This window comes from Pogoniulus pusillus, chromosome 9 (assembly GCF_015220805.1).
Source record: "Pogoniulus pusillus isolate bPogPus1 chromosome 9, bPogPus1.pri, whole genome shotgun sequence".
Classification (NCBI taxonomy): Eukaryota; Metazoa; Chordata; class Aves; order Piciformes; family Lybiidae; genus Pogoniulus; species Pogoniulus pusillus.
The window spans coordinates 31199646-31223108 of record NC_087272.1 but is presented as its reverse complement, the minus strand read 5'-3'; the positions used below and the strand labels follow the sequence as shown (position 1 = coordinate 31223108).

Below are 23463 nucleotides of genomic sequence, written 5' to 3'. Positions count from 1 at the left end.
GTCAACTGTGCTGCACAGCTTGGTGTCATCTGTAAATTCGCTGAGATTACACTTGATTCCTCTGTCCATGTCACTGACAAAGATGCTAAATAGAATTGGTCAGAACACTGACCCATGAGGGACATCACTTGTCACTGATCTCCAGGTGGACACAGTCTCAAGTTGTGCTGGGGGAGGTCTAGGCTGGATGTTAGGGGGAAGTTGTTCCCAGAGAGAGTGATTGGCATTGGAATGGGCTGCCCAGGGAGGTGGTGGAGTCACCTTCTCTGGAGGTATTCAAGGAAAGCCTGGATGAGGCACTTAGTGCCCTGGCCTAGTTGATTGGATAGGGCTGGGTGATAAAGAAGCTTAAATAAGTCTCCCTTGTCCCACCTTTGCATGGCACCTGCTTCTAGGAATGAGATTACACACTAACTTGAAGTGCCAGGTGCTGCACTTTGGCCACAACAACCCCATGCAGAGATACAGGCTGGGGTCGGAGTGGCTGGAGAGCAGCCAGACAGAGAGGGATCTGGGGGTGCTGATTGATACCCGCCTGAACATGAGCCAGCAGTGTGCCCAGGTGGCCAAGAGAGCCAGTGGCATCCTGGCCTGCATCAGGAGTGGTGTCGTCAGCAGGAGCAGGGAGGTCATTCTGCCCCTGTACTCTGCACTGGTCAGACCTCACCTTGAGTCCTGTGTTCAGTTCTGGGCCCCCCAGTTTAGGAGGGACATTGAGATGCTTGAGCGTGTCCAGAGAAGGGCGACGAGGCTGGGGAGAGGCCTTGAGCACAGCCCTATGAGGAGAGGCTGAGGGAGCGGGGATTGTTTAGCCTGGAGAAGAGGAGGCTCAGGGGTGACCTCATTGCCGTCTACAACTACCTGAGGGGTAGTTGTGGCCAGGAGGAGGTTGCTCTCTTCTCTCAGGTGGCCAGCACCAGAACAGAGGACACAGCCTCAGGCTACGCCAGGGGAGATTTAGGCTTAAGGTGAGGAGAAAGTTCCTCACTGAGAGAGTCATTGGACACTGGAATGGGCTGCCCAGGGAGGTGGTGGAGTCTTCGTCCCTGGGGCTGTTCAAGGCAAGATTGGACGTGGCACTTGGTGCCATGGTCTAGCCTTGAGCTCTGTGGTAAAGGGTTGGACTTGATGATCTGTGAGGTCTCTTCCAACCCTGATGATACTGTGATACTGTAAATTCATGTAGTTCATGTATTTCTCTTTGAAGGACCAGATGGTCATTCTAGTCTTTAAAACACAATTTGAAAATTTACATCTGAAATCAATTTTGGTCTCAAATATTTGTGAGTTTTGTGCCTTTAATAATTGTATGTCTGTTGCAAAGTGGGTAATATTCCAGCTCATTACTTCTATGTAAATAAAAAGCTAACCCTAAAAGGTCTATATTGTGTTCTGTCCTTCATGGGTCTCACTCCCTCTTATCCATTTCTAGAGTGTTTCCGCAGTCAGTTTCATTATAGCAGCTCTCCAGCATTCAGATTGCATTGTTATTTCTTTTTGACAAGACAGTATGTTAGTCTTGCTTGAAGAAAGGAGAAGATTTTGTCTCTGAGCATCAATGTGCTTTTACCATCTTTCACAGAATCACAGAATGCGTCAGGTTGAAAGAGACTCTCAAAGATCACTTGTTCAATGCCCCTGCAGTAAGCAGGGATGCCTCCAACTACATCAGGTTGCTCAGGGCCACATCTAGCCTGACATGGAATTTTTCTGGGAATGGGGTCTCAGCTACAGCTCTGGGCAAACTCTTCCATTATTTCATTGCTCTCATTGTGAAGAACTTCCTCCTGATGTCCAACCCAAATCTACCCTGCACCAGTTTCAAACCATTGCCCTTGGTACTATCACTACAAGCCCTTCTAAACAGTTCTATCCTAGCCTTCCTGTAGGTTCCTTTCAGATACTGAAATACAGGTATAAGGTCTCCCAGAAGCCTTCTGTTCTCCAGGCTGAACAAGGTCAACTTTCCCAACATGTCTTCATAGGCATAGTTGGCAGAGGGTTATAATTAGATAATCTTTAGTGTCCATTCTAACTCACAGCATTTTATGATTTCAGGGGTGTTGGCTCATGCCCAGCTTCTCATCCATTAGTGGCCCAAAGACCTTTTCTTCAGGGCTGTTCTCTTTCTTGTCAGCCTGGTTGAGAATGCTTCTCACAATACATGTGTATTTTTAATATTCAGCACATCTAAGCAAGTAGACAAGCTTAGCCATAATAAAGGGTGTTTTAAGAGCACTGGATAAGTAATTTAACACCAATAAGAGCTTATTTAGGCACTGTGATTTTAAGGGAACACTTTGAACTTGACAGAACAAGAGCTCTCTAAAATATACTATTAAGATCACAGGCCTGTTACATCTATCTGCTTTTTTGTTGTTTGTTTACTTACCTTCCCAAATTTGACCTTGATTCTTTTCTTTTGGCTGCATTCCAGGAGGCTCTGGGTGAACCAAGTTTTCCTTGTTCTGGCAGCTAAATGAACAAGATGTGGAGAGGAAAGAGAATTGTGTTCCAAACGAGTATGCTTTTGCTCCAAGAGAAAAATGAAGAGCTCAAAAGTACAAGAAAGGCAGAAAATGAAGCAAATTTCTTTTGTCCTTCAAAAATAAAAGAAACTAGATTAGAAATGCCTTTTAAGTCTATGTCTCTGTTTCTGTCCCTTCCTTAGTCCCTCATGACACCTGACTGCAGAGATCTTCCATGCTCCTTTTAAATCTCCAAGAACACTTTTCCCCTGAACTTAGTCATCTTATCACAGCCACAGACCCCCAGGACAAGCAAAGGAACATGGAATTCCCTCTGGAGCTCATGAGTGAATCCAAAAGACTCTGTAATGATGCAGAAGGACTTGCCCCTTAGCATGATTGTTTGGCACTTCTGCTGTGGGATTCCTAAGCCAGCTGTTTTCAGAAGAACTCCCAGAAATAGAAGAGTTCAGGAAGTTTGTAGTTTCAAAGAAGCTCCCCTAGGAAAACATGCTAATTACTAAATGATAGGACATTAAATGCTCATAGATTGCAAATGGCAAACCTCATTACACTCTACAACTACGTGAAAGGAGGTTGGTTCAAGGTGGCATTTGGTCTCTTCTCTCTAGTACCAGGTGATAGAATGAGAGGAAATGGCCTGAAGTGCAAGGCAAGGTTTAAGCTGGATTTTAGGAGAAATTTCATTCCTGCAAGAGTGATAAGGCATTGAAACAGACTGCCCAGGGAGGTAGTGGAGTCACCATTCCTGAAGGTGTTCAAAAACATGTGGATGTGACTTGCTGGGGCATGGTTTAATGGCCTCGGTGGTCTGGAGTTGATGGTTTGACTCAATGAACTTAGACATCTTTTTCAACCAAAACAATAACATAATTCTATGATTCTGTGGTATAAATGAAGTCAGATAAAGGCATGTAATGACAAGACAAGAGGTGATGGCTTCAAACTAGAAGAAGCTTGATTTGGATTAGAGCTAATAAAGAAATTCTTCCCCATGAAAGTGGTGAGGCATTGGAACAGGTTACCTAGAGAAGCTGTGGAGGGTTCAAGCCTGGGAGTACTGAAAGCCAGTTTGGATGGGGCCTTGAGCAAACTGGTCTAGATGGTAGGCTGTTTGGAACTTGATGATCTTCCAACCCAAACCATTCTGTGATTCTACAAAATGGTAAAAAACATCTGACTTCTTGCTGGCCACCCTTCAAGGGGAGATTATTAAAAGGAGTGTATCAGAAACCGTACAGAAATAAGCTTGAAGAAAAAAAACATAGAAAAGAGACATCTTTTATTAAGCTAATATAATAAACTAAGTGCTGTGAAAGAAAATATACATTAACTATTTCCTTGTAAGGCAGACAAAATGGAACACTGTTGTCAGAAATATAATTGCTCTTGGGTTCACTCTGTTGTTTTAAAGCAATTATCATTTAAGGAAAAGACATTATTTACCCTTCTCTCTCTTTTTTTCTCTTCCCCCCCCCCCCCCCCCCTTTTTTTTTTTTCTCTTTTGTTTCATTTGTGCAATTCTCTTTCCTCATTTTAGTTGTTAAAAGGCTAATCAGTTTTGTTTGTTAGTTTTGTAGAGAGGCTTTCTGGTCTGCTGAAGCTACCATTTATACTTGACACTCGCTTCTTGCTCACTGAATTTCTCTGCTCAACAGATTCCAAATGAACCTTCTCCCTGGAAGCACTCCACATTTTTATGATTGTCAAATGTAGCTGCAACAATAGGGTTCCAAATTTAGAAAGTCATCACGAAATTCAGCCTTTTTGTTTTAGTATTTCATGTTCCTGAATACCTGTCATTCTTAATTTGGGTTTTCAAGTCTCCATATATTCTTATTAAATAAAGCGATTAAATATAGTGATAAAGGCTTTGGTCTTTTCTCCCTAGTACCAGGGGACAAAATGAGAGGAAATGGCCTGTTTTTTTTTTCCAGAGGAGATTTAGGTTGGATATTAGGAAAGATTTCTTTCCTCCAAGAGTGGTCAGGTATTGGAATAGGCAGCTTAGGGAGGTGGTATAGTCACCATCCCCAGAAATGTGGAAGAAATGTGTGGCATGGGCTGTTAGCATGGTATAATGGCAGTGGTGATCTTAGGTTGATGGATGGACAAAGATCTCAGAGATCTTCTCCCAACAAGATAATTATATGATTCTATGATTCTATATAATAGGAAGCTTACTACATTAGTAAATATCAGTACTGGGTAAGATTCATTGTGTTATGCTGCTCACCATTTTCTCAGTAGCAACATTTTCTTTTAGGTTTGTTCTGTGTGCAAACAGTGCAGGCAGAGTAAATGATCTGCAAAAATACAGACTTGGTCTCGATTGGTTGCTAGAGTGGAAGATTCCCCGAAAAGAAACTTCTAATATTGTGCTTGTCAAGGTTGTGTAAAAAATAAAAGACAACATCACAAAGAATAAGAAAACCCTGAGGGAGCAGAGTGAAACTGAGAATGGACAAATGAAAAAAAGAAAATTATATTAAAGCACTACAGATGTTAGGAAAACAAAAAAAAAGACCAAAACATTTCCTTGAAGACTGAAAGGTAGAAAATCAAATGAAAGAGAAAAATGCATTATTTTTATTTATTTAGACAGAAATATAAGGTGATGTATGGATCTAGGTAAGTTTTGTAGTTAGAGACTTAATCTCAAGCTGGATCATTGCAGCCATTTCTTTGAACATCTGAACAACTCTGAAGTTCGGTGTGATTCTGGGCTGCCCTAAAGGCAGAAGAATGTGTTTGCCTGGAGAACAAGCGAACAAATATCCAGTTGCACAAGTAAAAGAAAAGGTTTTAAAAGTACAGCTTTTCTGCCCAACATGAAAGTGCAGCCTTTTTTGTCTGCAAAATCCCATTTTTTATATGAATGTGCTGAAATGCACTGAAAAGCTTCTGCTGGAGAAATACACATGTAGTTCATAAACAGAAAGTGATGTTCTGTGGAGATTATAGAGCCTCACCAAACTGGCTATTATTCTCTCAGATCTCTACAGCCCTGTGAACCTGGAAATCCCATTTTCATGGAATTCAAAATGCACCATCACTAAGTATCACAATATGGGAATTAAAGTATGGACATGAAGATGTGGCAGAGGGTCCAGAAGGAGGTCTCAAAGATGATCAGAGGGCTAGAGAACCTCTCCTACAAAAAATCAGGCTGTGAGAGTTGAGGCTGTTCAGCCTGGAGAAAAGAAGGCTTCAAGAAGACCTCCTACCAGTCTGTACCTAGCAGCCTAGTACCTGAAGGGGGCTACAAGAGAGCTGGAGAAGGACTGTTTGTAAGGTCTGTGGTGATAGGAAGAAGTGCAATAGTTTTAAACTAGGGCAGCGTAGGTTTAGATTGGACATTCTCTACTATGAGGGTGGTAAGACATTGGAACGGGTTGTCAAGAAAAGCTGTGGAGTCCTCATCCCTGAAAGTGTCTAAGAGCAGGGTGGATGAGGCTTTGAGCAACCTGGTCTAGTAGGAGGTGTCCTTGCTCATGGCAAGACTGTTGGAACTTGATGATCTTTAAAGGTCTCTCCCAGCTCAAGCCATTTTACCATTCTATCAATAAGTACCACAATATGGGGAATTAAGATATGGAGACTTTCTATTTCTTAGGATTAGTGCAATCATGAATTGAACATAGACAACCCTGGAGAAGAGCATCTTTTGTTGTAGAGGAGCACTGCCTCCACCATCAGCACCATGGGTATAGAAGGAGCAGCAGCAAGAAGTGCAGCAGCAGCAGTTGGAGTGCCAGGTGGGCTCTGCTTCTTTTCGTTCACCCAAGACACTCTTGTTAAGAATGGTATCTTCTGTTCCCAGCTGATTTTTTGCTGCATTTCTGTTACATATTAGAGTTATTGCAAAGATGTGAGTCTCCAACCACGTTGAATGTTACCCAAGATTTATTACCTCAAGCTCCATCCCTTGCCAAACCTGTCTTATATGTTGACTTAACCAATAAAACAATTTGATTGTTTTAACTTTCTGAACCTGTCTCAGTGCAAGTCCTTGGTGGGGCACTGGGAAAAAAAAAAAAAGGCAAATGTTAATTTGATCAAATCATTTCAGTAATAGTCTTGAGGTCTCTCTGAGATAGTCAGGCTTTGAGATCTTACCCATAACAATGTGTGCAAACAATTTCAAACATAGTGCAAATTAATATAAACTATGATTTGTTTGTGGCCAATTCAAGAGAAAACAAAATATTAGAGTGTAGATTAATTTAAAAATCTGCATCTTGTCTCTATATTTTATTGAAGGTTGTAATGCTTTTTCATTTTGAAGTCAGAGAAATGTGCTGTGGTCATCAATAGCATAAATAGGGGGATGGTAGCCAGCTGGAGTAAAAAGGTTATCTGTGAAGACAAAAAGCAACAACTTTACTTAACAAAAATGAACTGGAGTCAAGAACTTGTGAAGATTTGCTGGTAAGGCAAAACTTCTAAGTGAATGATGAATCTTCTTCCCCACCTTCAAACTCAAGTTTCTACATACAAGAGTTACAGAATCACTCGAGAATCATAGAATTAAGCAGGTTGGAAGAGACCTCCAAGATCAGCCAGTCCAATCTATCACCCAGCCCTGTCCAATCAACCAGACCATGGCACTAAGTGCCTCATCCAGGCTTTTCTTCAACACCTCCAGGGATGGCATCTCCACCACCTCCCTGGGCAGCCCATTCCAATGCCAATCACTCTCTATGGGAAGAACTTCCTCCTAACATCCAGCCTAGATCTCCCCTGGCACAAGCTTGCCTGAGAGAAGAGACCAACCCTACCTGGCTACAACCTCCCTTCAGGTAGTTGTAGACAGCAAGCAATATTTTGAGAAGTAGGATCCCCTGCCTTGAATTTCTCCTTCATAAAGAACTTGAACTTCTTCTGGATTCCTTACCTCAGTATATTTTTTTTCCAACTGACCTTGGACCACTCCTGAGGTTTAGCAAGGTGTTAAATAATTATGTCCAAGAAAGAACAGATGCAGTCAAAGGGGAACATTTAATTTCTTCTTCCTACTTGCAATAAATCAAGCAATAAGCACACTTAAAGACAACCCAGGAAAAGAACATAAAACTCAAAACTCAGCCAACTTTTAAAAACTGAGGATTTTGCCTGACTTTTCCTAATGCTGCTGACTTCCTTTAAGCAACAATGACAAATGCCACGGTCTGAGGTAATAAGCACATCTATCTGCTTTTGCTTTAATGAAAACTGAAAGTGTCCTCAGCAGCAGGAAGGAAAATACCTCAGAAACAAACAAACAAACCAAGCAAACAGACAAACAAAATAAAAACCACTTGAGAAAGAATAAGTGAGGACATATTTAAAACCACAATAACAACTCAACCCAGGTCACAAGGTGTCATTCATTTCTGTTGCATCTCAGGCTTATAAATGTGAATATAATGATACCAATCATTTGTTAATGCTAACAGCAACCCTTTTAAAAGTTTATACTAAAACTCAACTGCTGCACATCTAAAAGAAAAAGTTAGCTCCTGCTTAGAAAGAGGAGAACAGGTTTCAGATTGTATTGTATATAAATTAGAATAAAACCTCATTTTTGTGTATAAGTATTCACAGGAGAGACCCATAATTGCTGCCAGGCTTTTCCAAAACCCAAGGAAGAGCTGATTTGGCTCAGTATAGCCTGAAGGTTGGAAACCACTGCTCTAGGCAAAAGACATGATGGATGCTCATCCATTAGCCTCTCTCTCTTGGTGTGTGTGTGTGCATGAGTTTTTATCTGGGAGAAAAAGAAAACATAAAAAATTCCAGAGACTTTATTTTTAGTCTAACACTTGAGGGTTAGTTTCTAGGTTTGAAATTATTCAAAATAGCTCTTGTTTGTCAAAGAGGAAAAAATTGAGCTAGATAGGTATAAATTTACCCTCATTTGAATTCCAGTTTCCAGCAGATTTATATTTATTAACAGAAAGAAATGCATTATTCTGAAAACTTCATAGAAAAATTTGCTAATAGCCTTCATTTCTAGTGACCTGAATTTAACTTTGCAAATTAGATTGCCATTATTTATAATTACAAAATCAAGTTATACAAAAACTTCAGAATGACTTCCTTGGGTGAAAGCTCAGTTAGAGATGTTATTTAAAGACAACTCAAAGCAGTCAGGGAGATGAAGCAAGAAATGTAGAATCAGAGAATTGCAGAAGCATTGAATCCTAGAATCCTTTAATGGTAGGGGTTGGAAGGGACCTCTGAACATCATTGAGGCTATCCCTCCTGTCAAAGCAGGATCACCTTAGGGAAAGTCACACAGAAATGCATCCAGATAGGTCTTGAAAGTATCCAGAGAAGGAGAATCTACAACCTCTCTGAGCAGCCTGGTCCAGTGCTCTGTCATGCTTGCCATTTAATTTTTGCACCAACGAAGTGTCCTTTCTGCAGAGACTTAGGAAAGCTTTCAGTAGAAGTTGTGAATCTAAGTGAATATTCCTAAGTCAATGAGACAACTTCCTGCACCCAGTTATGCTTGCAAGTTTATGTCCAAAGAGGAAGCTTACTGCAGGGGGGGTTTGGGATAGATGACTTCTAGAGGTCCAGTGTATTCCATGATTCTGTGCAAATGAGTAATGTTGGAAGATAAGTTGAGAATAGTCTTGGTTGGGAAAGACCTTTAAGTCAACTATTGTGTCCAGCAGGTCAATAAATGGATTCTTCCCCTTTACTCTGTTCTTGTGAGACCCCATCTTGAATACTGTACCCAGGTCTCCATCATAAGGTCATAGAACTGTTGAATTAGTCCAGAGAAGGGCCACAAGGGTGATTCAAGGACTGGAGCACCTCTATTACAAGGGAGCTGGGGTTGTTCAGCCTGGAGAAGATGAGACTTCTGGGGGACCTTATAGCTTCCTTCCAGGGAACATGGAGAAAAGTTGGAGATGGACTTTTCATAAGGGTGTCCAGCAATAGGATAAGGGGGAATGGTTTTAAGCTGAGGGAGAGAAGGCTTAGACTGAATCTTAGTAAAGTGTTCTTCAGTACAGAGGTGGTGAGACTCAGGAATAGATTGCCCAGAGTGGTTGTGAATGCCCCTGCCCTGTGGGTGTTCAAGGCCAGGTTGGGTGAGGCCTTGAACAACCAAGTCTAACTGAGAGGTCTCCCTGCCCATGGCAGGAAAATTGGAGTAAATGATCTGTAAAATCACTTCCAACCTAAGCCATTCTATGATTATCTAAGTACCAAGTTTGCTGCTAAACCATGTCCCTTGGCACCATACTTCTGCATCTTAAACGCCTGTGCTGACAAGGTCCCATTCTACAAGGGACATCTTTCTTGCCATGTTTAGGCTTTGGCATTTGTTCTAGTTGTAATTCATGAGCAAAGGTTTAGATTGGATATTAGGGGTTTTATTAATTATTGAAAGAGTGGTCAAGTATTGGAATAGGTTTTTGAGGGAAGTGGTGGAGTTGCCATCCCTGGAGTTGTTCAAGAAATGTGTGGACATGACACCTTGGGATGTGTTTTAATGGCCATCATGGTTGGACTCAGTGATCTTAGAGTCTTTTCCAACCAAAAAAAAAAAAAAAAGCAGCTATGATGCTATGAAAGATAACCATAGTCCATCTTAGATTATTTATATCTCTTCTAGTTTATGGTCCCGTGTGAGTCTGCTCAAACACTGGACTCATATGCACAGGATTCAGCCAGGAAAACAACGTTGGTGTTTTTGAGCTGGGATTGCAACACTACATTTAAGTAAAGAGGTCCTAATTAGAAGGAATCCTTATCAGCTTGGTAAAATGGCTTTTCTAAAGCAATTACATAACATCTGGACCCAAATAGTAAGCATACTCAGCGTGACATATACTTGCTCTTCATCTCATCTTTATGAAGCATCATTATAGAGAAGATTTACTAACACAAGGGACACGCTGAAGTCAAGAAAATGATTCCTAGTTAATTATTAAAGGAGTGGAAGCAGGCAAATGAAATTAATTTTAAATATTTTATGGGATCAGACAAAAATCATGACCTTGTGGTCACATTTTCTGAAATTATTTGTCAAAAAATAGGAAGCTTTCTATTCAGACTGGAGAGATTACGATTGTCTTTAAAATCATTTTGCTTGAGTAGCAGCATTTTTCTTCCTTAAATCAGACTTTTATATTTCCTGCAGTTTGTGCTTTGTGGTAAAAATGCTGCTAAATTTTGCTTTAGGCCAGAAAGCACAGCATATTGTATTTTACAGCAATATCTTCTTCTGATGTTCTTGTTTCTTGTGAATTACCAACTCAGAATGATAACTAGAATCCTTTATTTCCTTTCCTAGTTTTTGAGGGAGTTTTAGGATAGTCTACAAATTTAGTTTACCTAAATTGCCTCAATTTACCTACTTTACTCAATTTAGTTTACCTATTTTTTTTCAATACAGTATTACATTTACTCTACTTCACCTCTTCTTATCAGAGTTGTCCTGTATCTTTAGTCTTATTTGTGTTGGAAAACACCTGCAAGATCATCAAGTCCAGCCATTATCTAACTCTGCCAAGTCTGGAGCTATTTTTAGTGACTGCTTAATAGCCTGTTGCAATCTAATCACATAATTCCTTTGGGAAGACAAGGAAAGAAGAACACAAGCTGAGTTTTTATTGTATTCTGGAGAACTGATTCTTTGGAAATACAATTAACTCAACTTCTTTAGGAGGTTGCACTTGATGATCTTAGAGGTCTTTTCCAATCTTTATGATTCTGTGATTCTTAAGAAAAATCTGTTTGCTGGGTTGAGTTCAAATCTATTTACATCTTCTGGTCCTCTCTCTACAACTATTTGAAAGGAGGTTAGAGTGAGATAGTGGTTGGAGTTTTGGGTCTAGTAAAATTTAATGAGAGCAATGGCCTCAAGATGCACCAGGGGAGGATTAGATTGGATATTAGGAGAAATTTCTTTCCTACAAGAGTGGTCAGTCATCAGAACAGGCTGCTCAGTGAGGTAGTAGAGTCACCATCCCTAAAGGTGTTCAAAAAATGTGTGGACATGACACTTTGGGGTGTGGTTTAGTGGTCATGGTTGTGTTGATGGTCAAACTTGATGATCATAGAAAACAAGAACCACCACAACCTATAGAAATCATAAAATCATTAATGTTGGAAAAGTCCTCTAAGATCATCCAGCCATAAACCCAGCATTACCATGACCACTAAACCATGCTGCCAAGGCCCACATCTACACATTTTCTGAGCACCTCCCTGTATGGTGTCTCCACCACCTTCCTGGACAGCCTGTTCCAATGAGTGACCACTCTTGCAGGAAAGAAGTTCTGTGTAATCTCCAACCTAATCTTGCCCTGGTGCAACTTGAGACCATTTCCTTTTGTCCTATCTTTAGTTATTTGGGAGAAGAGACCAACTCCCACCTCACTAAAACTGCATTTCAAGTAGCTGTAGTGATCAATAAGGTCTCCACTAAGCCGTCTTTTCTCCAAGCTAAACATTTCCAGCCTTTGTTCTCTATCTTTTACTAAACTGACTCTAATTCTAATTTAGTTTAACTTTTGGGTGACAGAATTACAACCAAGATGATTCTGGACATGATTTGGAACTTGACTAGATGTGCCTACCTGGAAGGCAAGTATGTTCTCTAGTGGAATGGGAAAGATGAGTGGAGGTGGTAGGAGCTGCTGCTGATTAATTTATATCTGCTACTTCATGTCTGTTAAGAGTCCTGAGAGTAGGAATGTCTTCTTTGATGACTTCCTTCCATCTTTCCTTTGTGTTCTTCACAAAATCACTATAGTGGAAAGACGCCTTCAAGATCATCAAGTCTAACCACTTTCTAACTACCAGGGCCAGTGCTACACCACCTTGGTGAGCACCATAACTAGATGGTTTTTAAGTACATCCAAGGATGACAAAAATTCATCCATATTCCCTGGGCAGCCTGTTCCAGTCTTTGAGAAGCCTTTCAGTATAGAAGTTCTTCCTAATGTCTAACCTTCATTTCTCTATCACAAAGTTATTGCTCTCTTTCTACCTGATGCAGGTTTTTAGGTGATTGGAAATATTATTGCTATTGCTATTATTGTTATCACTATTATCAAGGATTATTATCACGATTATCAAGGATTATTATCGGGATTATCAAGGATTATTATCAGGATTATCAAGGATTATTATCAGGATTATCAAGGATTATTATCAGGATTATCAAGGATTATTATCAGGATTATCAAGGATTATTATCAAGGATTATTATCATTATTATCAAGGATTATCAAGGTATGTAACACTTTCTGGTTGCTCAAAATGGAAAATAATTAAAATGTAACACAATTAGAAATTAATAAGATATCTACAGTGACAGGCCTGATTCTAATTCATGATGTTAACAATGGAAAATTCTCAAGAGATGATTTAAATATAATTCAGTAAAGTGATCTGAACAAATGGGGGATTTAAGCAGTGAGAAAGGCTAACAAATACAGATGTTAATTACATAGAGTCATAGAATCATTTTTTGTTAGAAAAGCCCTTTAAGACCGTTGAGTGCAGTTGTTACCTGGCTCTACCAAGTCTGATGCTGAACCATGTCCTAGGGTTGGTAGAAGTTATGATACCAGCCCCTCCCTCAAATGCACTTCATGCAAGTTTAGCAGTTTGCCAATCACAAGACACTCAAGAAAAGAAAAAAAAAAGCACAGATTGCATTTCTAAAATGCTGTGTTAATTCCTGCTCAGAGCCACTCCTGAACAGTAAGGGTGATTTAATTATCTAAATAGTAATTAGGAAATTAAATGGAGTTGAAAGATACATTCCTTTGAGGCTTAGTTCTTGGCAAATAGAGGAAAAAAGGCTTCTCTCCCTGATTATTTCTTAAGGGGTATGTGGTAATGTAAAACTTCAGAAGAAAGGCTTTTTCTTGTACCCCCAAGATAATTAAGGATGTATATTTTAGGATGAAAAAGAAAGAAGAAGTCTGTTTCATATAGATGTAGGTAAGCTTGAAAACTGAAACTAGTAAAAGAGATTTCAAGTTTTGTAATCATAAGCAAATCAAAATGTTGCCCACAAGACTCCAGGTCCATTAAAAACTATAACTTCCCCTGTGTACTGTACATTGGATTATCTAAACTCAGATTTTGTTTACTGGGAGTGGGTTGCCCAGGAAGATGGTGAAATCACCATTTTCTTCCTGGAGGTGTTTAAAGGATGTGGTGCTGAAGGACATGGTTTAGTGGTCCTGGTTTAGCAGTAGTAGGGAGGTTGTGAGCTCTAGGTAGGCAGTTGGACTTAACGATCTCAAAGGTCTCTTGCAACATCAGCAGTTCTCTTTGATTCCAACAAGAAAGGAAGAAGGCAGCTAGAGATTCACAACAAACATATCAATGACAATGTTCTGAGGGGAACAGCATGCAGAAAAAACCTTTTAGTTACAAGGAATGTATTTCCTATGTCTTAGCACTTCATAGTATTTATCTAGTTCTAAGTTTCCTGAGGTAATGTTGTTGAAATTTCCTTATTTGTGAATAAGGAAATTCTTAGCAGTCTTATGATGGAAACCAAACTTCCCCATGTGTCCCCTTTAGGAATTGCTCTTAAAGGAGGCAGAGGATTAAAAGCCTGAAGAGCATCACGAACAAAGTTTTTAGTATCTCAGCAAAGGACTGCCAGGATCTACTTCTGAAGAGGTGATAGGAATCTGATGAGATGGTAGGAAATAGGACTTCTGTATGACATCTTTCATTTCTTCATCTCCTTGCTAAAAGCTTATAAGCTCACTGAGATCACTGGGTTCCTTGAGTTTGTTTTCTCAGTGTGATGGTTTGGGTGTTGTCTGCCCTCCCGCACTTTGGAAATCACCCAGACTAGACTTAGCTTGCTCTGGAAACTGAACGAAGCTTTATATTTACAGCTTAACACAATATACAAGCAGGTATTTACAATATATACACAGTTATATACAGAAATATGTAAGTTAAAAAGTAATGCAGAAACACAACAGCCCTCCCAGAAACCTGAGTCCCTAGAAGGGGCTCCCAACTGCCCTTCCACCTTCTCCCACCCCTCTCTACCTAAACCCAGATGTTACCTTGTGCCCAAGAAAGTTTGGAGGGTCGGCCAGGGGGATTAGGAAGCAGGTGGATTAATCAAGAGAGACAGCAGGTTAGGTTAGAGAAATGCAGCCCACAGCCTGAACAGAGATCAACTTCCTTATCTATGTTTGCGTTTTTGTTCTTATATATCTCAGCAAGCCTATGAGTGAAGTAGACATCACCATCGTTTCTCTTTCACAGCTTGTAATCAAATTCTTCTCACCAAAACACTCTAGCTAGCTTCAAACTAACACACTCTGTTGTCAGAAAATTAGAGATATTTATTTAATCTCCAAATCTTCACAAGAAGAAACAGAATAGATCCTCACAGGCTATCTTAAGCAGTAATACATATATATATGTGTGTGTGTTTGTATGTATATGTGTATACATATCTATATATATGTATATGAATGTATGTGTATATGTGTTCAAGAGAAGACTGGATGAGGCACTTGGTGCCGTGGTCTAGTTGACTGGCTAGGGCTGGGTGTAGGTTGGACTGGATGATCTCAGAGGTCTCTTCCAACATGGTTGATTCTATGATTCTATGTTTCTATATTTATTTTCTATATGTATGTGTGTGTATATATATACAAACACACACATATATATAGAAAATGAATATACACATACATACATTCATACACACACACATATATATATAAAAGCTCTACTTCAAATGAGCTACCTAAATTGTCACAAAGCTAAATAGAAAGACCCTACTTAATTCCATGACACCAATTCTATAGTTCAGCCACTGTCTTCTGAAATACAGGTTTTGATTAAAACCTGGGGTTTGTCTATTCTTAATCTGCAAAAACAAAGCAGATAAATAAAACTGCCAAAATCTGCCTTTAAAGCTCATGTTCCAAAAGTGAAATTCCACTAAAAATGATGAATCTCAGAAGATCACCAGCAATGCAGCAGTGAAAACAAGACTTAAAAGGACCTTGCCATGGAATAACCAATGGCTGTGTGCATGGGAATAGGACAACAAGAGGATTGTGTTTGGGTTTTTTTAATTTATGTCTACTGAAAAAGGATCTGCATATAAGGTTTGTGTAGCTTCCTCATATTGCAGTTGAACAAATCTAACCTTCTGCTTATTCATTCCAACAGAGAAATTCAGAGTCTACAAAGTAGATATTAATGTCTAGAATCTTTACATATCTCATGGAGAGACTCAAGCACCTTAATGTCTTACACTGGAAATATTGATTAAACAATGCATTGAACTTTGGTCCAGTAGAGTTTTGAAAGGTTAAACCTTCAGACTACAAATTTCAACAGAAGACATTTTCCATAATCTAAATTAAATTATCATAAAATATGTACAAAACTATATAAAAAGGCATATTTGGAGAGTGCTTTTAAAGAGTTCTTAATCAAAGAATTAATTAGCTGGGGTTATGCAAGGGTCTGTGCTGGAAGTACAAGTGTGTAAAGGAGGCATAGTTTCATTCAGTACCTAAATGATGAAACAGAGAGTAAGATTATTATGTTTGAAGATGATAATAGTGTGGGAGGAAAAACAAATACACTAAAGGAAGGGTTTAGAATCTAAAATGATCTTCATAAGTGGATCATATTTTTTTAAAACTGTTACACTTTACTGATCAGAATCAATGACTTGAACATGATATATTTCTGTTGCTAAGATGGATGAGGTTTTGAGCATCCTGATCTTGTGGAAAGTATTCCTTCCCAGAGCAGGGGGTTGGAAGCAGATGATCATTAAGATTCCTTCCCACTCAAAGCAGTCCATGATTTTATGATTCTGTTAGAATAACCAAATCTTATGCAATAAAGATTAAAGAACTATTTAGGAACGTAAATATTGAATATACTGTTTTAGAAGAGGCTATTTTAGTTGGAAGGGACCTACAACAATCAGCTAATCCAACTGCCTGACCAGTTCAGGGATGACTAAATTAGAAAATGTTAAGGATGTGGTTCAAATGCCTCCCTAACACTGAGAGGCTTGAGACATTGGTCACCTCTCCAGGAAGCCTGTTTCAGTGCTTGAGCACTCTCTTGGTGCATTTCATCTAGTTGTAGGTGTCTCTGCTCACTGCAAGGGGAGTTGGAAAAGATGACCTTCAAGGGTCCTTTCCAACCCAGTGATGGTTCTATGATTCTATTCTATGACTCTATCTTTGAACCATTCCCATAGATCCTTTCACTGGATTTCTGGAGCAAGTCTTTCTCCACTCCCTGTAGGACATTCACCAGCTTTATTGCCTTCCTCTGAACATATTCAAGGACCTTAACATCCTTCTTCACCTGTGGGGCCAAAGTATCAGTCCTTACATCTTGGCTGGGAGATAGGTAATGAACACCCACTATAACATCATCTTTGTTTTCCTTGTCCTTAATCCTCACCTGGAAGCTCTCAAGCCCATCATCACTAGCAATCAAATTTCTCTCTTATGTTTAGCATGACACCATTGCTAAAGATCCGTCAGATACGAGTCAACAAAAGGCTGCTGTTTGTTTCTACATGGTCTAACAAGAAGAAAAAAAGATCTCTGTGTTCTATTCATCATTGGAAAGACATCAATAGAGGCCTTATGCCAAGATCAAGACAGATGCAACATTTCAGATCAATAAAAAGAAAAAAGGAAAACAAAACAAGATGAGTGCCAGTTAAAAGAAGTGGAGGTAAAGAGATCAGGGAGGTGATATCTCAAGGTGTTTCCTAGGTTACTGGTTCTTTGAGTCTATGTTACAAACATTATAATCAAAGAGACCAGAAGCAAACCAAGTAAATAAAATGTTTATTTTAGTATTTGGTGTTCTATTCTCCATTTTCAAGGTACAAATATGGGAGAAATTTTAAACCTTCTCTGGTTTGGTCACAGAATAAAATGTCCATACTATCCTGTAAGCATTACAGTACACCACCAAAAAAAAAAAAAAAAAAAAAAAAGAGATTGCACAATTAAACTATTACAGTGCAAATTCCCAAGGGAAAAGAGGGGGGAACATTGCACCAAATGTTGTCTGTATTTATTGAAGTCATCTAAAAGTCCAAGTTACAAAATGATTAACTGATTCACCCTCCAGACACAACAGATGGAAACATTCTGATCCTGCTTGGTTGCCTGAAAGACAGCTGATGACTTTGTTCACTTTCCCTGAGTAATTTCTTTTCTCTTTTCATTTCCCTTTTTTTCCCCTCTTTTTTTTTTTAATTATGCAGTGCCATGGTCAGCTTTTGAAGATCCATTTGTTCTATTCCAAAAACTTTCTTGATTGCTGAAGAGAATCGTATTTTTTTTTAGCACTGTGCTAATTGAGTTTGGCAGACACAGATACAGCTCCTCCTTCAGTTAGAAGAACTGTAGATTCTATTTCTAATTATCCAGAAATAGAGATTTTTTATCCTTAACTCTGATACAATGAAGTTATTTTTTTAAGAGTGATAGAACATTTAAGCTCAGAGTAAGAATTAGCACCTAAATCACTGTCCTAGTTTGAGCTAGACCAGCACCGATTCTGCTTTCCACCTCAGTCTCTGCTCAGGACAGGTTTGCACAGACAGGGGCTGCTCATAGAAGTGAGAATCTGATAGGGAGAGTTAGAGCCAAGGAGTGGGCTGCAGACCCGGTGGGACAAGTGGACAATGCAAGTAACCCTCAACCAACTTAGGAGGGATTCCATCCTGTGACATAATGTTGAAGGGTTGCTGGGGTCATAGAATCATAGAATCAACCAGGTTGGAAGAGACCTGCAAGATCATCCAGTCCAACCTAGCACCCAGCTCCATCCAAGCCTCTTCTTCAGTGGTTGCTGTCTGAGAAGGACCCTGTTGATTGTGCTTTCGATCCTGAGCTCCTGAATCCAGTTCCTGAATCTAACTGCTGATTCCAGTTTCCATCAGCTGCTGAGTCCAGTTTGGGATTTCTGCCTCAGCATTGGTGGTGACAATGACTAATTGCCATCAGGGGGTTGCATTATATGGAATAGAATATATATTTATATTTGTATATATTTCGTTTCATTGTTATTCTTTTCTTAAAATAGTTGTCTTCTTTCCCAGCCTGTCAGCTTCTCTCCCTTATTCCCTTTGGGAAACCAGAGGGGTTCATAGAGAGCATCTGGCACTTATTAAGTGGCCAGCCTAGCTCTAACCCCTGACACCTAACCCTTCTCTCTAGTGTTTCCTATTGACCAAATGTCAGTGAAGGCTCGGACTTGAAACATAAATTAAATGAATCTGGACTTCAGGTTTTATATTGCTTTCTAATTTAAGTTTTTTTCCAGGAAAGGAAAAGTAGAAGAAAAACAGAAAGGGAAAGGAAAACAGAAAAAAAAAGAAAAAGCCTCAAACAAACCATAGTCATAGAATAGTCTGGGTTGGAAGAGATCTATCATCTAGTTCCAAACACCCAAACCATGGGCAGGGACACTTGCCACTAGACCAGATTACTCCAAACCCACAAAACCCCCATATTAATAAAGAAAATAACCAACCACCCAACCAGACTACTCCAAACCCACAAAACCCCCATATTAATAAAGAAAATAACCAACCACCCAACCAGACTAATAAAAAAGGAAAAAAAAAAAAAAAGGAAAAGTCCCCCAAATGACAAAGCAAAGACTACATTAGTGGCTTACTACATTATCCCACACAAACATTCTCATAACCTAGCTTTGGTCTAACCAGAAAAAGACCTCTCCACTGTCCTATAGACAGAAGCTCAGGATACCTCAGTCCTTTCAGATGCTGAGTGTCCTCAGGGAAAAAAAACCAAGAGAAACTCCTGTTATTCATTTTAGATATTGCTAGCATCTGCTTCTTTAGAAAAGTGTAGGGATCTTGATAGCTTTTAGCTCTATTTACAGGTTCTCTCTGTGTTGGCATTTCTACCCTCATCAGTGAGCACTTTGGCAACAATGAATGGATGAAAGACAGTACAAAATAATTGTGATACAAAAGACCCAAGATGAATTCGTGGCACCTAAAGCCTCAGATTAAATGGCTCAAAATGAGGCATTAACATGAATTGCTGGCTCTGCTAATTCCTCAGGCCAAGCTGCAGTTGCAGCTGCTTCAAACTGACAGGTGGGAATGACATCACTTCTTTGTGGGGAAAAAATACTGACAAACAAAACAAAACAAAACAGGAAGGGTGGAAATGTGCATCACAGGTCCAGAACCAAGCCCTAAAGTATTAAACTTGTTACACAAAATGTCACAAAGCTTTTTTGGTGGAAACAAAGACAAAAATTAACCCAGATGGGCAGCTGTAGAAAACTGCTCACCTTAGAATCATAGGACATATTGGGTTGGAATCAACCTTTAAAGGTCATCTTGCCCAACCCTGCTGCAGTGAGCAGGGACATCCTCAACTAGAGCAGGCTGCTCAGAGCCCCATCTAGCCTGACCTTGAATGTCTGAAGGGATGGGGCCTTCACCACCATCCTGTTCAACTTGTTGCAATGTTCTACCATCCTCCTAGTCCAATCTAAATCTAACCTTCTCTAGGTTCAAACTATTTCTCCTTGTCCTATTTGTAAAGAATCCCTTTCCAGCTTTCTTACAGGCCTCCTTCAAATACCGGAAGGCTGCTATAAGACATCCCCAGAGCCTTCTCTTCTGTAGGCTGGACAACCCCAACTCTCTCAGCCTATCCCCATAGGGAAGATACTCCAGCCCTATGGTCATCTTCCTGACCTCTTCTGGACCCTCTCCATCACATCCGTATGCCTTGTGTGTTGAGGCCTCCAGAGCTGGACACAGTACTCCAGGTGAGGTCTCAGCAGAACAGAGCAGAGTGGAAGAATCATCTCTCTTGTTCTGCTGGCATCACTTCTTTTGATGCAGACAGAATGTAATTGGAATATTGCAGCATAATCACCAGTTTAGTACAAAAAGCATATAATCCCTGAGTTTTCTAATGACAAGTCCCCAAAATATTGTTCTGGAATTGTCTGGGAAAAGTAAACTAGTTTTTGTAGTGAAAGTAAAAATTATCTTCTCATTTCAAGCCAGGCAGCTGATGTTACACTCAACAACCTTGCTGTGGGCAAAAAAAGAAGATATTCAGAATCACAGAATCATAGGACAAATAAGAGGACATAGCCTCAAGCTGCACGAGGGCAGATTTAGGCTGGATATTAGGAAGAAGTTCTTCACAGAGAGAGTGATTTCCCATTGGAATGGGCTGCCCAGGGAGGTGGTGGTGGAGGCACCGTCCCTGGGGGTCTTCAAGAAAAGACTGGATGAGGCACTTAGTGCCATGGTCTAGTTGATTGGTTAGGGCTGGGTGCTAGGTTGGACCAAATGATCTTGGAGGTCTCTTCCAACTTGGTTGATTCTATGACTATAGAACTAACCAGGGTGGAAAAGGCCTTCAAGATCATTGAGTCTAACCTATCACCTAACCATTTTAATTAACCAAACCATGACACTAAGTGCCTCATCTAATCTCCTTTTAAACACCTCCAGGGGTAGTGACTCCACCACCTCCACAAGCAGCCCATTCCGGTACCAATCACTCTTTCTGTGAAGAACTTCTTCCTAACATCCAGCCTAAATCTGCCCTCGTGCAGCTTGAGGCTGTGTCCTCTTATTCTGTCACTGGGTGCCTGGGACAAGAGACCAACCCCCACCTGGTTACTATTTCCCTTCAGGTAGTTGTAGAGAGCAATAAGGTCTCCCTTGTAGAGAGCAATAAGGTCTCCCCTGAGCATCCTCTTCCCCACGCTGAACGACTCCATAAGGTTGTGCATAAGGAGTGAAGAATTTTTTGCTTCATTCAAATTTTCAAATCTAATCTAAATGAAACACTCTTCCAGTTTACAAAAATACTGATTCTCATACCCCAAATAAATATATAAAAGCCTCATCAATAAAACAGTGGGTAATGTCTGGACTTGATGAGCTCAAAGACCTTTTCCAACCAAAATGATTCCATGGCACAAACTTACCAGTGCCATACCTTCTGCTCATCTTCCCAATATTTCTCTCCATCTTCACCAAACAGATTGGAGATGAAAGGTTTTATGCCAAGTCTACACCTTCCAGATTTCTTTGACAAAAAGAATTAATTTATTTTTCAATTTTTTTTTCTAATGCTACTGTTCTGTTTTCCTTCTTTTGTTCAGTTTATTAATTACTAGGTAGTGAGAGGCATTTTGTTCTTTACTGTCTCTGAAACTGGCTTTATGTGATGCTCAAAGTTGTACTTTCTGGTAGGGACTGGTGACAGTGATTTGTGTTTGCAGCTGGAGATTTCTGTCTGGTATCTCCACTTTTCCACAGTGTATTTAGTTATAAGATCACACCTACACTCCTCTGCAGTGCATTTTATTCTGAGATCACAGACAGTTTGATTCACACAAAACAAATACTTGGTTCTCCTGCAAGCTGAAATGTTTTTTTTTTTCCCTTGCAGTAGCAGCTACCTGACAGTTAAAACTCGTTTAAATCAACTCAGGCCAAGACAAGCTGAAAGAAGTCCTGAGACCTGTGCTGTCGAGTCAATGTAAAGCCTATGAGCTTGATGTACCTACATTGGCAGTTGTATTAACATGCACTGCAACAAAACTTGGAGTGCTCCAAAATACAGGAGAAAATGATGTTTCTCAGCCTTCAAGCAGGAGGAATGTGTAATTTCCCTGTTTGCATGACTAGAAGAAATAAGTGTTCACTGGAAAATATTTTGATGACAGATAGAGGATGATAGGGTCAAAATAATTCATGAAAGTGACCTGCAGATATTCACCTGAATCCAACTTCCAGCTGAAAGAAGGCCCAGACAAATAGATCAGACAAAGCTGCTGAGGGCATTATCTGGATTTGAATATAATGTACAGAGGGGGATACAACATATAAAATCCTACAGATATGTAAAATGCCTGACTCATTCCTGTCCTCTGCAGGACTGCTCTTTGAGTATACATCCAATGTGATGTCATCTGCCAATTCCATGGGCAAGCACTCCATCATCTTGCCCAAGTCTTTGGTAAAATGCTAAACAGGACCAGAACAGAACAAATTTTTGAAGGACTTGATTTGTCACTGGCCTTCAGGTAGAGTGTGTCTCATCAACCTCTACTATCTAGTCTATTCTATCTAGTGGACAAGTTGTATAATTAACTACAAGAGGGTTCTCTCTGCTCTGCCCTGGTGAGGCCACATTCACAATATTGTGTCCAGTTCTAGGTCACTCAGGTCAAGAAGGGCAGAGAACTGCTTGACATCCCAGTGCAGAGACAAGTTATTAAGGAAATGGAACATCTTCCTTCTGAGGAGAGCTGGAGCTCTTTAGCTTGGAGAATAGGAGACTGAGGAGTGACCTCATTAATATTTATAAATAAAGACAGAGACATCGAATGGTTCAGTTTGGAGGGGACCTCAAAGCTCATCCAGTTCCTGCCCCATGCCATAGGCAGGAGCACCTCCCACTAGAACAGATCCAAACTGGGCTTCCAGTTCAGCCAACCACTTCAACTCATCATAAGTGAGCAGAAAGCAGCAGCTAAACACAGAAGAGTAAGGAGACCCAGCCAGCACCCGTGGGGATGTTAGAGCGATCATTGAGCCTCTAGCCTACCTAACCGGGGGGCCACCAGGCCCCCCGGCCTTTGGATCACCTCCACCATTCACCCAGTGTGCACCATGGGCACTCACCAGTCACGGTGTGAGGAGGATCCTCTGCCCAATTGGGCAAGCTTAGGGCTTCTGCCTTTCCTGAGGGGGATTATAAAGGGGAGTAGGCAGGGAGGACAAAGTGCTCACACCTGGGGTGGGAGGAGACTCCATCAGAACCCAGGTGCTCTGGGTTTGGGGTAAAAAGGGGAAAATTAGATGTAGGGTGGGGAAGGGGCAGGTGTGGTGGAAAAGGGGAAGTGGTGCTGGAACTCCTGCCTCATTAATTGCCCAACTAAATCAGGTGCCCAG

The 23463-nt window shown here is 40.3% G+C and overlaps 1 long non-coding RNA gene across 1 annotated transcript; it reads right to left on the bottom strand.

Moving 5' to 3' along the window:
- Positions 1 to 6710: 6710 nt before the first annotated feature.
- Positions 6711 to 23252, bottom strand: LOC135178487 (uncharacterized). The gene is made up of 3 exons (XR_010303568.1): positions 23194 to 23252; positions 7387 to 7504; positions 6711 to 6848 (listed from the first exon to the last, which is right to left on the bottom strand). It is a non-coding gene; the product is annotated as an uncharacterized LOC135178487 (long non-coding RNA).
- Positions 23253 to 23463: the final 211 nt, after the last annotated feature.